Source organism: Echinops telfairi, unplaced genomic scaffold, assembly GCF_000313985.2.
Source record: "Echinops telfairi isolate 266 unplaced genomic scaffold, ASM31398v2 ScPeMD7_20;HRSCAF=75, whole genome shotgun sequence".
Lineage (NCBI taxonomy): Eukaryota > Metazoa > Chordata > Mammalia > Afrosoricida > Tenrecidae > Echinops > Echinops telfairi.
The window spans coordinates 10,744,123-10,758,610 of NW_022103917.1; positions in this window are offsets into that span (position 1 = coordinate 10,744,123).

The following is a 14,488-nucleotide window of genomic DNA, read 5'->3' on the forward strand; positions in this document are numbered from 1 at the left end:
TGCACCCATTGTCTTCAGTGACTTCAGGTGTTATATCTTTTGGTAGCCAAGCATCATCCGCTTTCTTCACCTCATTTTCTTGTGCACCCATTGTCTTCAGCGATCATGTCAGGTAGGTTAACATCTCAGACTGCCGAATTGTTAGAACAAAGTGTTCTTGTGTTGGGGGAGTACTTGTGTGGAGCCCCACTGTCCATCTGTTTTCTTAATACTCGACCTATAAATATATGTGCATTGATCTATTTCCCCCTCATCATATATAAATATTTATATTTATTTATTTACTTTTTATTGTGAATTGGGTGAAGGTTTACAGAGCAGACCAGTGCTGCATTCAATAATTCGTATGCATTTTATGCCATGTCATTGATTGCAATCCCTACATTGTAGCATCACTCATTCCACTTCCTCCCTGTGTTTCCTGCTTTTATCCCTCCTTCTTTCCAACCTTTTTGATTTCAAAATGTTGATTATTCTAAGGTGTGACATCTGTCTAGTGAATGAAACCATTTACAGACATGCATGGTGAATAAGGACCAGAGTCTTGGGGACCCACTAGTCTTTACCTGACCAGTAAGCTTAGTTGTTCCTATGATTTGGAGTTTGGGTCTATATTTTGCTCCTCTGGGACCTTTGAACCCGGAATGGAGTCCCGGGAGTCCTGAGTGGAGGCCCCATCGTTCAAGGCTATTGTGTCCATGGTCCTGATCCTTCAGCCTTGGGAGGCCCTTCCACCTGGCACAGCAGTCCTTCTCATTGGAGCTAAGGTTAGCATGCCACCCTTTGAAACCCAGGTTAGGCAACAGGTTGAAGATTCCAGCTGAGGTGGGGATGGGGAGTACCTGGAATTCTACCACAGTATCTATTGATAATTTAGGGCAGCGGTTCTCAACCTGTGGGTCACGACCCCTTTGGGGGTTGAACGATCCTTTCCCAGGGGTCGCCTGATTCATAACAGTAGCAAACTGACAGTTATGAAATAGCAATGAAAATAATTTTATGGTTGGGGGGTCACCCCCACCTGAGGAACTGTATGAAAGGGTCGCGGCATTAGGAAGGTTGAGAACCACTGGTTTAGAGGCTGAATACTTGCTCAGAAAACCTCCCCCTTTTGCTCTGAAGGCCTTCACCTGATGGATGACGTCTACTCACATCATGGAGGGTCAGTTGATTTAATTACATTTTGTACCGATATCTAGACTAGTATTTGACCAAGTCGACCCATAAAATGAACCACGACAGCTGGTGAGACAATAGCTATCTTAGTGGGGAGGTCTAACTAGAAGCCTCTGACCCTATATCACCACCACGACCACCATCTGCAGCCAAGATAGTAAATAATCACATCTCAGGAAAGGATTGTGGAGATTAGTGTCACTCTTAAAGACCTAACAGATTGAGTTAGTTTATTGTGCCAACCTGGCCTATAAACATATGTGGGGTTAATTGAAAGGCCGGAGAGATAAGTGGCTCGGTGAGCCTCGCCTTTCTAGTTCTCGGGTCTCTTGCTTTGTGATGGTCAGACCAGGGTGCTGCTGACTTAGCCAGTTCTCTGCTTTAGCTGGAAAGACTCACTTCCTGCAAGACATCCCTGAGGAGAAGCCACATGGACCTCTCCGATACAGCCCTGGGTGCTGGAGCAGCCATGTGGAGACTCCTGCCAGTGCTGAGATGTTTACATGATCACTGATTCCACTTTCCTCCTGCAGTCTGCATCATTGCATGTATTTTGTGAGATAGAGGAGGACTTTGTGGATTGGCGTTGGACACATGGGCTAATGTTGGACTTGTGGGCTTGGGCAGCACTGGGTTGGGATGTTTTCTTGACGTGCACTTAACCTTTATATAAAACTCTCTCTTATGTATGAGTTTCTGTGGATTTGTTTCTCTAATGTATCCAGACTAACACACAGATATAGGAGATCTGATTCTTATCCTATTTCCATTGTATTTGCCAATTTCATATTTGCAAAAACCAGATGGATCTTGGGAGACAACTAACTACAAACGAATGCAAGTATCATTAAGTAGCTGTTCTGATCACAACTGGCTAGCTGTGTGATCTCTTTGTGGGAGCAAGTTAACGTAGTCTTAAAAATAGTGTTGTATGGCCACTTATTTGTCAAATACATTGCTTTCTTTCCTATCTGGAAAAGAGAATCCCAAAGGGTTGCCATTCATGCGGAACAGACAATCGTATATATTTTTGCCCTAGGTCTGTATTAGGCCCCTCACCCATTGTCAATTTAATTTGAAGCGATATGAACCTTTTGGACATTGCGTCATGACACGGAGGGCATTTTGTTGACTGGAAGAAGGGTTAGCTAGTCTGTCGCTTCTTGATAAGACACATGCATTCCTGAAAGTGATAAATAAACCCTCGGAAGATTTAGAAACCGACTTCAACCATGACACTTTTGGGGGTTCAGTGGTCAGGATTGTACTGGGGGCATCCTCTTCAAAGTAAAATACAAATCCTATTGCAAAGAGAAAATCGCACCATTTGAGGGGCTCTTCTGGTTCGGTTGTTGTTAGGTGCTATCAAGTCAGTTCCAATCCATAAGACCCTCTGCACAACAGAACGAAACATGGCACGGTCCTGTGCCATCCTTACAATGGTTCCAATGCCCAGAGCAGTAAAGGGCTCAGCAGCTGGTCTACATGGCATGCAAGTTGCCCTGCCACTTTAAGGTTATATGATCCAGCAGATCAGGGCGACGTCCTTCACCCTGGGAAAGACGCAGTGCCTAAGGCAGAAATTCATGAAAAACTAGCTCACATGGAAGAGACCACACAAGTTGTCATGTTTTCGTATTTGAATTCAGAACCCACTTTGGTGGTGGCAAAGCTACTAACTTCGACATGGTTTATGATGCTTTGGATCATGCAAAGAATAATGAACCTAGACCCAGCCTTGCCAGGCATGGCCTCTATGAGAAGAAAAAGACCTCCAGAAAACAGCGCAAGGAGTGCAAGAACAGAATGGAGAGAGTCAGCGGGACTGCAAAGGAAAGGCCGGCGTCGGTACTGGCAGAAAGCGAGCTGGAGATTGGATCACAGGAAGTATAAAGAGTCTACAGTGACTTGATCTGCATTGGTTATGCGGCTTTTTCACCAGAGAATTAATAAACTATAAAAATCTTTTTAGAAATAAAGATAAATAACGGACCCTTGTAGGGATGGAGCACCTGAACACCCATCACTAAGGGACCATGCAGCCCACTCAAACCTCAGTCATCATCAATTCTGACTCATAGTGACCCCAAAGGACAGAGTAGAGTTGGTGGATTTGATCCATTAACCCGGTGGTTAGCATCCCAATGTGCATGCAATCCACTACACTACAAGAGCTCCTTCAACCATGTAGCTAGAGCTTTCTATCAGAAGGTGGGTCCTAACACACCCACTGAGTCATAATGTTAGGCAGACACAGCAAAAATCCATCAAGAGATGAAAGGAGTGCATATGAGCACGAGAAAAGGATATCAGCACATGGCATGATGGAGTAGCTCAGCACCCCCCACCCCCCATCACGTGCTATTGGTATACCACGGCTCTTCCTTCAATTCATGCCTCCAGCTTAAGGGGGATCCCATCTGATGAGCTAGAAGGAGGGAATAACATTGAGTTTGGTTTCTGCATGGGTTAGGTCAGTACATGGGTACAAGCCAAAAATGGACAGTGACTGCATGGCAGCCTAACCCAGGGGAGGCTTTGACAGACAGTGAGATGAAAAGCCTGCCAGAGAGCAGAGCTCCCAGCCATGCACTTGGCCATGCACCTTGTGTAGAAAAAAAGGGGCCCGAGGCTAAAATAATTCTGACTCATGGTCAATAGTGAATGTCCTGACTGGTTGTTTAAGGGCTTGAAAGGAAAAAGACTGGAAGGTCAGGGGCTAGGGAATGTGAGGTAGAAGCATGTGCTGATCATGAGAGTGGCCACTAAGTAGAATAATCTTTTTATCACTTGTTAGTAGCTGTAAGAGACTAGATGAAGTAGTAGATGAAGCACTGAGCAACCAAGTAGACTCACTGACTTTGGCTGTTGATATGTGCCATGACTGGCGTGGCACAATAGGCAGATGAACAAAGAGGTTATAGTGGCAGAAATAGAGCCTGTGCTTGGGCTCAGCAGTGTGGGTTCCTACTTACCAAGGAAAACGGATGACCTCCCATTGAGTCAATGCTGACTCATGGAAATCCCCCATGGCTGTCTGAGACTGTATCTGTTTACAAGAGTTGGAAGTAGTCCAGTCATTCCCAAGGAGCTAAAGGTGGTTTCAAACTGCCAATGCTGTGGATCGCAGCCCAAACGCATAACCACTACACCTAAGCAAAGCAGAGCTATTTATTGCCACTGCCTAATACAGAAACCAGCACTGAGCCTCCAGTATTACACCCTTCCTTGAGGAGTGCAATGGGGCACTAGGTGGTAAATTCACAACCTGCCATCCTGGAAGGACTACTGGTTCTTTCTCATAGGAATAGATACATCTTTCGAGACTTCCTGCCTCCAGGGATGTCACCAGCACCTCTATCTGACGATGTCTGATCCACTAGCCTGCAATCCCACACAGCATCGCATCACACCAGGGGCCCATTTTCCAGCAAAGGCAGTGCAGTAGTGGACCTGGGACTATAGGGCCCATTGGTTATATGCCCTTTCACCCCTCCAGAAGCTGCTGGTCTGATGGAACGCTGGAGTAGCCAGCTAAAGGCAGAGTTGAAGCATGAAGGCAATGGTCTGTGAGTATATGCAACCTATGCATTGAATCAAAGAATCATACAGTATTATTTTCCCAGTTGTGGGCATACATGAGCTGGGAATTAAGGACAGAAGTAGGAATAGCTCCACTTCCTATCACTCCCAATGATGCCCACCAGTGTGTCCGCATGGGTGTCAGAGTACAACTGCACTCTGGGGTTTTCGATGGCTGTGATCTTTCAGAACGATCCCTTAAGTGGCACAAAATAGTTTGCACTTGCCTACTAACTGAGAAGGTGATGGTTTGAACCCATCCAGTGGGTACCTAGCAGAACAGTCTGGCTATTGGCTTTGGTAAAGAGTACAGCCAAGTAAACCCAGTGGGACAGTTCTACTCAAGGGGTCAGGGGTTCTGGGTTGGATTGGTTTGGATTTTATCCTTTCAGGACAGATCGCTGTGCACCTTTCCTTCCTCTCAAGGCACCTCTGGATGGATTTGAGCCATCAACCTTAGCTCAGTGCTTAGTTGTTTGCGCCACTGGGAAGTTGCTTGATACAAGCATAAAATCTCCCAGTGGCTCTACTCCTCTGTTTGAACCCTGACTAGTACAGGTTTCTCTGACTAAACCCTGGGGAACACAAGTTGACTGATGAGTTTGTGATTACCATACCTGTGAGCACACCCGATATCACAGGCAAGCAAGGTTCTGCAGAAGATCATCCAACAATGGTTGCAGCAGTGTGTTGACAGAGAGCTACCAGAGGTTCAGGTCAGGTTCAGAAGAGGGCTGGGAACAAGGGATATCATGACTGATGTCAGATGGATCTTGGCTTGAAGCAGAGAATACCAGAAAGATGTTGACTTGTGTTTTTTGACTATGCCTTATTTGTGTTTTATTGACTATGCCAGGTTTGGCTGTGTGGACCCTAAAAAACTGGAGATGGCCTTGCAAAGAATGGGAATGCCAGAATCCTTCATTGTGCTGCTGTGGAACTTGCACATGGATCAAGAGGCAGTTGTGCAAACAGAGCAGTCCCCCCACGGAGGGGCCACAGGAAAGGGGTGAGTCAATCAAGGTGCAGTAAAGCATCGATGAAACACATAATATTCCTCTGGCTCCTTGCAGCTTCCTTATCCCCCACTATCATGACCCCAGTGCCGCTTCTCAATTCAGACTAGACTGGAGCATGTGCACAGGTATAGATAAGAGATGGGGGCTCACGGCACATGGAATCTAGGAACAGGAGTGGGAATAATGATACAAAAAGAGTAGGAGGAAGGGGACAGAAAGGAAGGGAGAAAGGGGGAACCAATCGCAATGATCAACACATAACCCTACACCCCACTCCAGGGAGAAGAACAACAGAAAACATGGGGGAAAAGAGACAGCAGTTGGTGTGAGATATGAAAATAATAATAATTTATAATCTAGCAAAGGGTTATGAGGGTAGGGGAGAGGGAGGGGCAAAAAGAGCAGCTGATACCAAGGGCTCAATAGAAGGTAAATGTCTAGAAAAAAATCAAGGCAACATATGTACAAACAGGCCTGATGCAATCGATGTATGCATTGTTCTTTTTGTTTGTTTGTTTTTAATCATTTTATTAGGGGATCATACAACGCTTACCACAATCCATACACACATCAATTGTGTCAAGCACATTTGTACATTCGTTGCCCTCATCATTCTCAAAACATTTGCTCTCCACTTAAGCCCCTGGCATCAGCTCATTTCCCCCCCTCCCTCCCAACTCCCCCCCTCTCATGAGCCCTTGATAATTAATAGATTATCATTTTGTCATATCTTATACTGTCCGACGTCTCCCTTCACCCACTTTTCTGTTGTCCATTCCCCAGGGAGGAGGTTATATGTTGATCCCTGTAATCGGTTCTGCCTTTCCGCCCCCTCCCTCCACCTTCCCACTATTGCCACTCTCACCACTGGTCCTAAAGGAATCATCCGTCCTGGAATCCCTGTGTTTCCAGTTCCTATCTGTACCAGTGTACATCCTCTGTCTAGCCAGATTTGTAAGGTAGAATTCGGATCATGATAGTGGGGATGCGGGGAGGAAGCATTTAGGAACTAGAGGAAAGTTGTAGGTTTCATCATTGCTACACTGCACCCTGACTGGCTGGTCTCCTTCCCGCGATCCTTCTGTCAGGGTATGTCCAGTTGACTACACATGGCCTTTGGGTCCCCACTCCGCACTCCCTCTCATTGACAATGATATGATTTTTTGTTCTTTGATGCCTGATACCTCATCCCTTCGACACCTCGTGTTTTTTTCCCCAACGGTGTAATATGCATGTGAAATTTGGACATTGAGTAAGGAAGACCAAAAAAGAACCCATTAGTCTGAGTGGGGAAGAATACTGAAGGTAAACGGATTGCTAAAAGGACAAACGATCTGTCTTGGAAGAAGCACAGCCAGAATGCCCCTTAAAGGTCAGAATGGCAAGACTTCATCTTACTATGTTGACCAAGTTGTCAGGAGAGACCAGTCCCTGGAGAAGGACATTATGCTTGCTAACATGGAAGGGCAGCAAAAAAGAGGAAGTGCCTCTACGAGTGGCTAAAACAATGGGCTCCAATGCATTGGAACCATTGTGCAGTTGGCGCAGGATCAGGCAGGGTTTCGTTCTGTTGTGCATAAGGTCACTATGGGTTGGAATCAACTCATTGGCACCTAACAACAACAACAACAGACCTATTAACTTTGAGTTCCATAGTGCTAAAAGATCTAGTCTCCAGTAGGGGCACACCTTTTCCAAGGTCACAGCAAGAGTCTTACTGAACTAGAAGCTGCAGCTCTTGCCTGGGCACTTTTGCCTCCTGGTGTCTAGGGACCAGCAAGCCAGAAGAGGGGTCACTGTTTTGGCAAGGGTCACTGACCCTGATTATCAGGAAGTGGTAGGGCTTCTGTTCCACAATGGGACGAGGGAGAAAAGTGTGTGTAAATATAGGTGCCATTTGGTCAGATCTTATAATTAATTCCCTTGTCCGTTTGTGGCCCTAAGTGGACGAGCTCCAGCCTGAGAAGAGAATAATGAGCAAGGCCTCACGTTCCTCAGCAATGAGGAGCTGTGTTAGGGCCACTGTAAGCCACTGAGGCCACCAGAGGGCAGTCGCCAAGAGTAAGCGAGATCTAGAAAGGGTCAGAAGGAGAGCAGAGGAGGGAGGCAGTGTATCAATTGCAGCCTCAAGACCAACAGTGGGCCTATCGTTCATCCCACTGACATCATCCTTCTAAGTTTGCCCAAAGGAATCCAGAAGGAACAGCGCAAGAGGCGTGCTATGGTAAACCCAAAGGAAGTACCCCAGCCACACTTTTCTAAAGAAAAGAATTACACGAAAAACAATGAGTACAGGGAAGAAGAAAATGTTCTAGAATTGATTGTGGTGATAATCGTGCAACTCTTCTTGATATAATCGAACTACTGAATTGTATGACACGTGGATGAAGTGCCAATAAAATTGTTTACATATAAAAGGAAGGACCACACAGGTTTTCCTCAAAGGAGGACTTACTGCCCAATGGTGGGGAGTGAAGCCAGCAGACAGTCTCTGGCAGGCAGATGCTTCAGGCTGAGCCCGACCTTCGAAGCACACACCTGGTCATGGAGCTCGGCAGGACCATAAAGACAGCCATTAGGGCCCAATAAACGAGACAGGTAGGCAGCATTCCCTCCAGAGCTCCCAGCCATGGGTGCTGGGGCTTTGTCAGGCTTGCGTAGCACTTCTTCAACATCTCCTCAGTCCAAGCCTGCTCCCTCCCCACTTTTCTTCACAAGTGTTGATCCTTAGGAAACCTCTGCGAGCTCAGACTCCTTCTCAGCATCTTCTACACGTGAGTTCAACTGGAAAAACTCCATAGTGCCACACTTTTCCTCGGCTGTTTTGGCACAAGCATAAGCACCAGAGCCACTTTGCTCTCAGCAGTTGATTTATCGACATGCCTTAATATATACCCAGAGGACCAGATTTAAGATAACTCAGGTTTGATGGGTGAAAAGTCCATTCAGTCAGACGCAAATATATTTTTGTACTCATTACAGCCACATAAAATTATATTATGCGGTTTAAAAAGTAGATTACTTCAAAACCAGAAATGCCCCCAGGCTCTCTGCTAACATAATTCAGTTATGAATGCCCGAAGCAGCGCTCCAGCTTGTCCACGATGTTGTGATACATGTCAAAGGGAGGTTTTTGACAAATCTTAAGTATGTACATTTTAAAGAAAATATTTTGTCTCCTTATCTGAGCTCTTGGAAATGAAGAGATCCTGGAGTGTAGATTTTTTTTTCAAGCCTTATTTAAGTGACAACTGAACCGAATGTGATTCCTGTATTGCAACACTGAGAAGCTGACCAGGAGGTCAAGCCCAGGATCAAACAGCAAACATCTAAATCATCGAGCATCATTACCACCTTCCAAGCCACAAAGGGGCCCGAGAACACTTGATTTTCTTTCTCCAAAAGTAATTAATTTTCAGTGAAAACATTTTCAGAGAGAAAGCATCCAAGGGTGGGGGCTAGCTATTGGACAAAGAGATCATAAATAATTTTCCCTTATAAAAGTATCAGATTCCCCAGGCCCCAGTGAGTGTTGATCAAAGAGTCCTGCTTGTTTTTAAGTGGGGTCCATTGGTGCTACACATGTTCATCCTCCGGCACTTTCTCCAGAGACCTGTCCACGGAGCAGCATCTTTCAATTATGTTTACTTGTTACAGTTCAGTTTACACAGTTTTTGTTCTTAGGAAGAGAAGTTGTGTCTGTCTTGTTGACCCACCCTCCCACTCCCAAACATACAGAGACTGTATGGTCCTTCCCATAATGAGATGCATTTCCCCTGTTCATCTCAGTCACCTAGAAGATGGCTGGCCTTAGTTGAGTCCAGTTTGCAATTATAAACCAGTTTGGCTTTGGGAACGTTTAATTACCTCCAAGGTGACTGAACCTACATTGACTCACTAAAATTAGCACATTATGTTGTTGTTGTTGTTAGGTGCGTTCAAGTGGTTTCCAACCCATAGCAAGCCTATACAGAACAGAACAAAACCCGGCTCGGTCCCGCACTATCCTCACAACGGTTCCTAAGCTTGAGCCCATTGCTGCAGTCACTAGGTCAAGCCATCTCATTGGGAGTCTTCTTCTATTTTGATACCTCTCTACCAAACCTGATGTCCATCTCCAGGGGCTGGTCTTTCCTGACAACATGTCCAAAATATGTGAGACAAAGTCTTGCCATCCCTGCCTCTCTAAGGAGAATTTTGGTGGAAATTTCCCCCCCAAGATCTGCATGTACTTTTAGTGGTCCGTGGTATTTTCAACGGTCTTCGCCAGCACCATAATTCAAATGCATCGATTTTTCTTTAGTCTTCCTTTTTCAAAGTCCAGCCTTCACATGCATATAAGGTGATTGAAAATACCATGGCTTGGGTCAAGCACACCTTAGTCCGCAAAGTACCATCCTTGCTTTTCCCCACTCTAAGGAGGGCTTGTGCAGCAGTCACCCAGTGCAACCCAGCTTTTGATCTCTTGACCGCTGCTTCCATGAGCACTGATTGTAGGTCCAAGCAAGATGAAACCCTTGACAGCTTCAACATTCTCTCTCTCTCTCTCTAGCCTTGCAGGAAATGGTTTCTTTTAAATATATCATAATTTGTTTTAGTTATGGCAAAAATATGCACAACAAAACATTCTCCAATTCAACAATTTCTTCATGTGTAATTCAGTGTCATTGATTATACTCTTTGTATTGCACAACCATTGAGGATATCCTTTCCAAATTATTCTGCCACCATTAATTAGCATATACTCAATGCCCCCTAAGCAAAAACTCTTCCTCCTTCAACCATGGTAGCCATTGGTAAAGTTTGGTTTCATTTTTTTACAAAGTAGTTTGCTTGATAGAATATTTACATATCATCCACTTCCATGCTTAAATCGCTTTTATTTTTAATATGTTTTTATGGACAGTTTTATTGTCACTTTATCCACATATCATACAATTCAATAGCTCAACCATACCAAGAAGAGTTGTACAATCTGTACCACGATCCATTTGAGAACATTTTCTTCCTCCCTGCACTCATTGCTATTCCACTCCTGTGATTCCTAAACCTACCAGAACAATAAAAACCAAGAATGAAATGAAACAGAAAGGCAAAAACAACAGCAATAATATAAAGATAAAAAAGAAGTAAGAAAAGACCACCAACAATATTTTAAAAGTCAGAGAAGCAATGTCTGTCTGAGAACAAGCAAAGAATATTGGATTCTAGAGCAAATTCAGGTTAGGTCAAGAGGGAGGTCAACTGACCAAGTATCAAATTGTACCACAAATCAATCCACCATAATCAAGTTTACAATAATCCCTGCTGATAGTAAAGCTGTTCAAATCCCTTGCCTGTGACAAGAGGGGATCTGCCAGGGGCTTCATCTGACTAGATAGTCTGCCGATAGATTTTGGGTTCCCACTGTCCTCCAGAGCCTTCTACAATTTGGGTGTTCACAATTGTAGCTCTGATGCTTTTCCCTTTGTCATATTTGGATTTTGTGATCGTCATCTTTGGATCACACTGTGCTTCTTCCATGTGGACTTAGTTGATGGGTCACTTAGATGCCTGCTTGTTTGAATACAAGACCCCAGGCACTATTCTGATTGATAGCCAGGCACCATCTGCTCTCTTCGGCACACTTGGCTATAGCACCCTTATCTTCAGGGATCTCTTCCTGAAGGCGAGTATAGAGCAAGAACATGTTATAAGAACTAACTCTTCCTGGATTGGGGCTAGAATTAAGTGGGAGCCCAGAATCCATCTATTTGTCGATGGGTTCTGAATGACTCTGGTTTACCTTAGAGGTCATGTTATGAGAAAAACAAAAGCCAACAAGAACAACAACAGAAAAGAAAAACAAAAAGAAATGAACCAACAAAAGGCATGGAAAAAAGAAATGAAAAAGAAAAACATTGTCAATCACCCCCCTAGGGTATAAGGCAATTGCATTGATGACATCAATAATTTATCCAGTGACATAGAATTTAACGTACAGTTGATATGAGTTTATGTGAGTAAAGTTCAACTGAGAGCTGCAAATCCATGAATTGCTGCTTTGTACAGACTTTCTTAATTGATTGAGTTACACTGAGCATGAGGGTTGGTGCTAGGGGATCATTTCCTGTATCATTTCTTACAAGTGCAGAATCTTGCCTCTCAGATTAAAACCCGTCATATTAATGCAAGGGGAGCATCGAAGTACTAATTATATGATGGTGCTGGCTCCCCTTTCATTGGACCCCACACTAAGCCAGGGGTCACACCCAAGGTCCAATGACTGCCATTTCAACTGTCTTGGGGTGGCCCCTTTGCTTCCTCTCCTGTCAGAGTATTTCAGTCCTAAGTCCAAGGGCACAGGTAGTTTTGAGGGAGAGTCAGTTTGTGCAGTCAGCTGTCCATGTGGAGTCCTTCTGGTGGGGCCCTTGGGGGATGCCATGTTATCTGTGACGGCAGTGTCTAAGGCCATCATAGTGCTTAGTCCATAGCATAGTTCCCTGAATATTGGGTAGGAAATATTTGTAGTGTCTGCCCAGAAACATAAAATCGGGTTTATTCTCCCCTTAGGTTTCCTGTAATTATTGTTTATCATTCCTTCCTAATATGTGGTAGCACCTCCACATTGACCTGCCATGCCCATCAACAGAAAGGTCAGTGCCTCTTATGGAATGTCAATGGGCCCCTCCCTTGGTGTGACCTTGACTTTCCAGGAAGGTTCTCCTCTCATTTCTGTGGAAGTCTTGTGGATTTGTCGCAGCCTTCTTTCTTGAAGGAGTGACCCCAGCCAATGTGAGGTCACCTCTTCTGAGGTGATTCTTTTTTTAAAAAATCGTTTTATTGGGGGCTCATACAACTCTTATCACAATCCATACCTACATCCATTGTGTCAAGCACATTTGTACATTTGTTGCCACCATCATTCTCAAAACATTTGCTTTCTACTTAAGCCCTTGGTATCAGCTCCTCATTTCCCCCTCCCTCCCTGCCACTACCTCCCTCATGAACCATTAATAATTCATAAATTATTATTATTTTGTCATGTCTTACACTGTCTGATGTCTCCCTTCACTGACTTTTCTGTTGTCCGTCCCCCAGGGAGGAGATTATATGTAGATCCTTGCAATCGGTTTCCCCTTTCTCCTCCCACCTTCCCTCCACCCTCCCGGTATCACCACTCTCACCACTGGTCCTGAAGGGATCATCTGTCCTGGATCCCCTGTGTTCCCAGTTCCTATCTGTACCAGTGTGCATCCTCTGGTCTAGCCAGATTTGTAAGGTAGAATTGGGATTGTGATAGTGGGGGAGGGGGTAGGAAGCATTTAGGAACTAGAGGAAAGTTGTATGCTTCATTATTGCTACACTGCACCCTGACTGATTCGTCTCCTCCCTGAGACACATCTGTAAGGGGATGTCCAGTTGCCTACACATGGGCTTTGGGTCCCCAATCTGTACTCTCCCTCATTCACAATTATATGATTTTTTGTTCTTTGATGCCTGATACCTGATCCCTTCAAGACCTTGTGATCACACAGGCTGGTGCACTTCTTCCATGTGGGCTTTGATGCTACTGAACTAGATGGGCGCTTGTTTACCTTCAAGCCCTTAAGACCCCAGATGCTATATCTTTTGATAGCCCAGCACCATCAGCTTTCTTCACCACATTTGTTTATGCATTCATTTGTCTTCAGCGAATGTGTCGGGAAGGTGAGCATCATGGAATGCCAATTTAATAGAACAAAGTATTCTTGCATTGAGGGAGTACTTGAGTGGAGACCCAATGTCCATCTGCTATCTTAATACTAAACCTATTAATATATGCACATAGAACGATTTCTCCGTCATATAAAAATATATTTACATATGTACATGCCTTTATTTAGACGTCTATAAATGCCCTTTGCCTCCTAGTTCTCTCCTCTATTTCCTTTTACTTTCCTCTTGTCCCACTATCATGCTCAGCCTTCATTTGGGTTTCAGTAATTTCTCTCAGTTACATTGCCCTTGATCAATTCCTACCAGGCCTCTTACATCCTCCTTGACACTGATTTTGGATCACTTGTTGTTCCCTTGTCCCTGGGTTGGTTAACACCACTTCCTTTCCCCCACCTCCCCCTCTCCCATGTCCTCCCGAAACCATAGGTTCCATCGTTTTCTCCTCCGGATTGTTTATCCAGTCTCTTATCTAGATAGACCTGTAGAAATAATAATATGCACAAAAACAAGACAGAGCAAAACAAAGCAACAAAACAAAACAACAACAACAAAAACTGATGACAAAAAGAAGAAAAGCCTATAAATAGTTCAAGGTCTGTTTCTTGACCTTTAGGCATGTTTTCCAGTCAGGTCTGACGGGGTGCCACACCCTGCCCCCAAAGTCCATTTTTGGCACTCCCTGGGGACTTCCTTGCTCTGCTCTCCTTGCTGTTCTGTTGCACGCTCTTAGTGTTTTCCTCAGTGTGGTGGGGTCAGACCGGGTGCATTTCTCACACTGTGTGTACATTACAACTGCCTCTTTTTTTAAAAAAAATAATAACATACCAACAGTTTTATTGGGATATAATTCACAACTATATGATTCAATAGTTCAAGCATAGTAAGAAGAAGTGTAAAATTGTCACCACAATCAATTTTAGAACACTTTTTCAATCTTGCACTCATTGTTATTAGCTCCTCATTTCCTTCAACTTTCCCTGATATGTCCCCAAGGAACCATCATTCCAGTTACA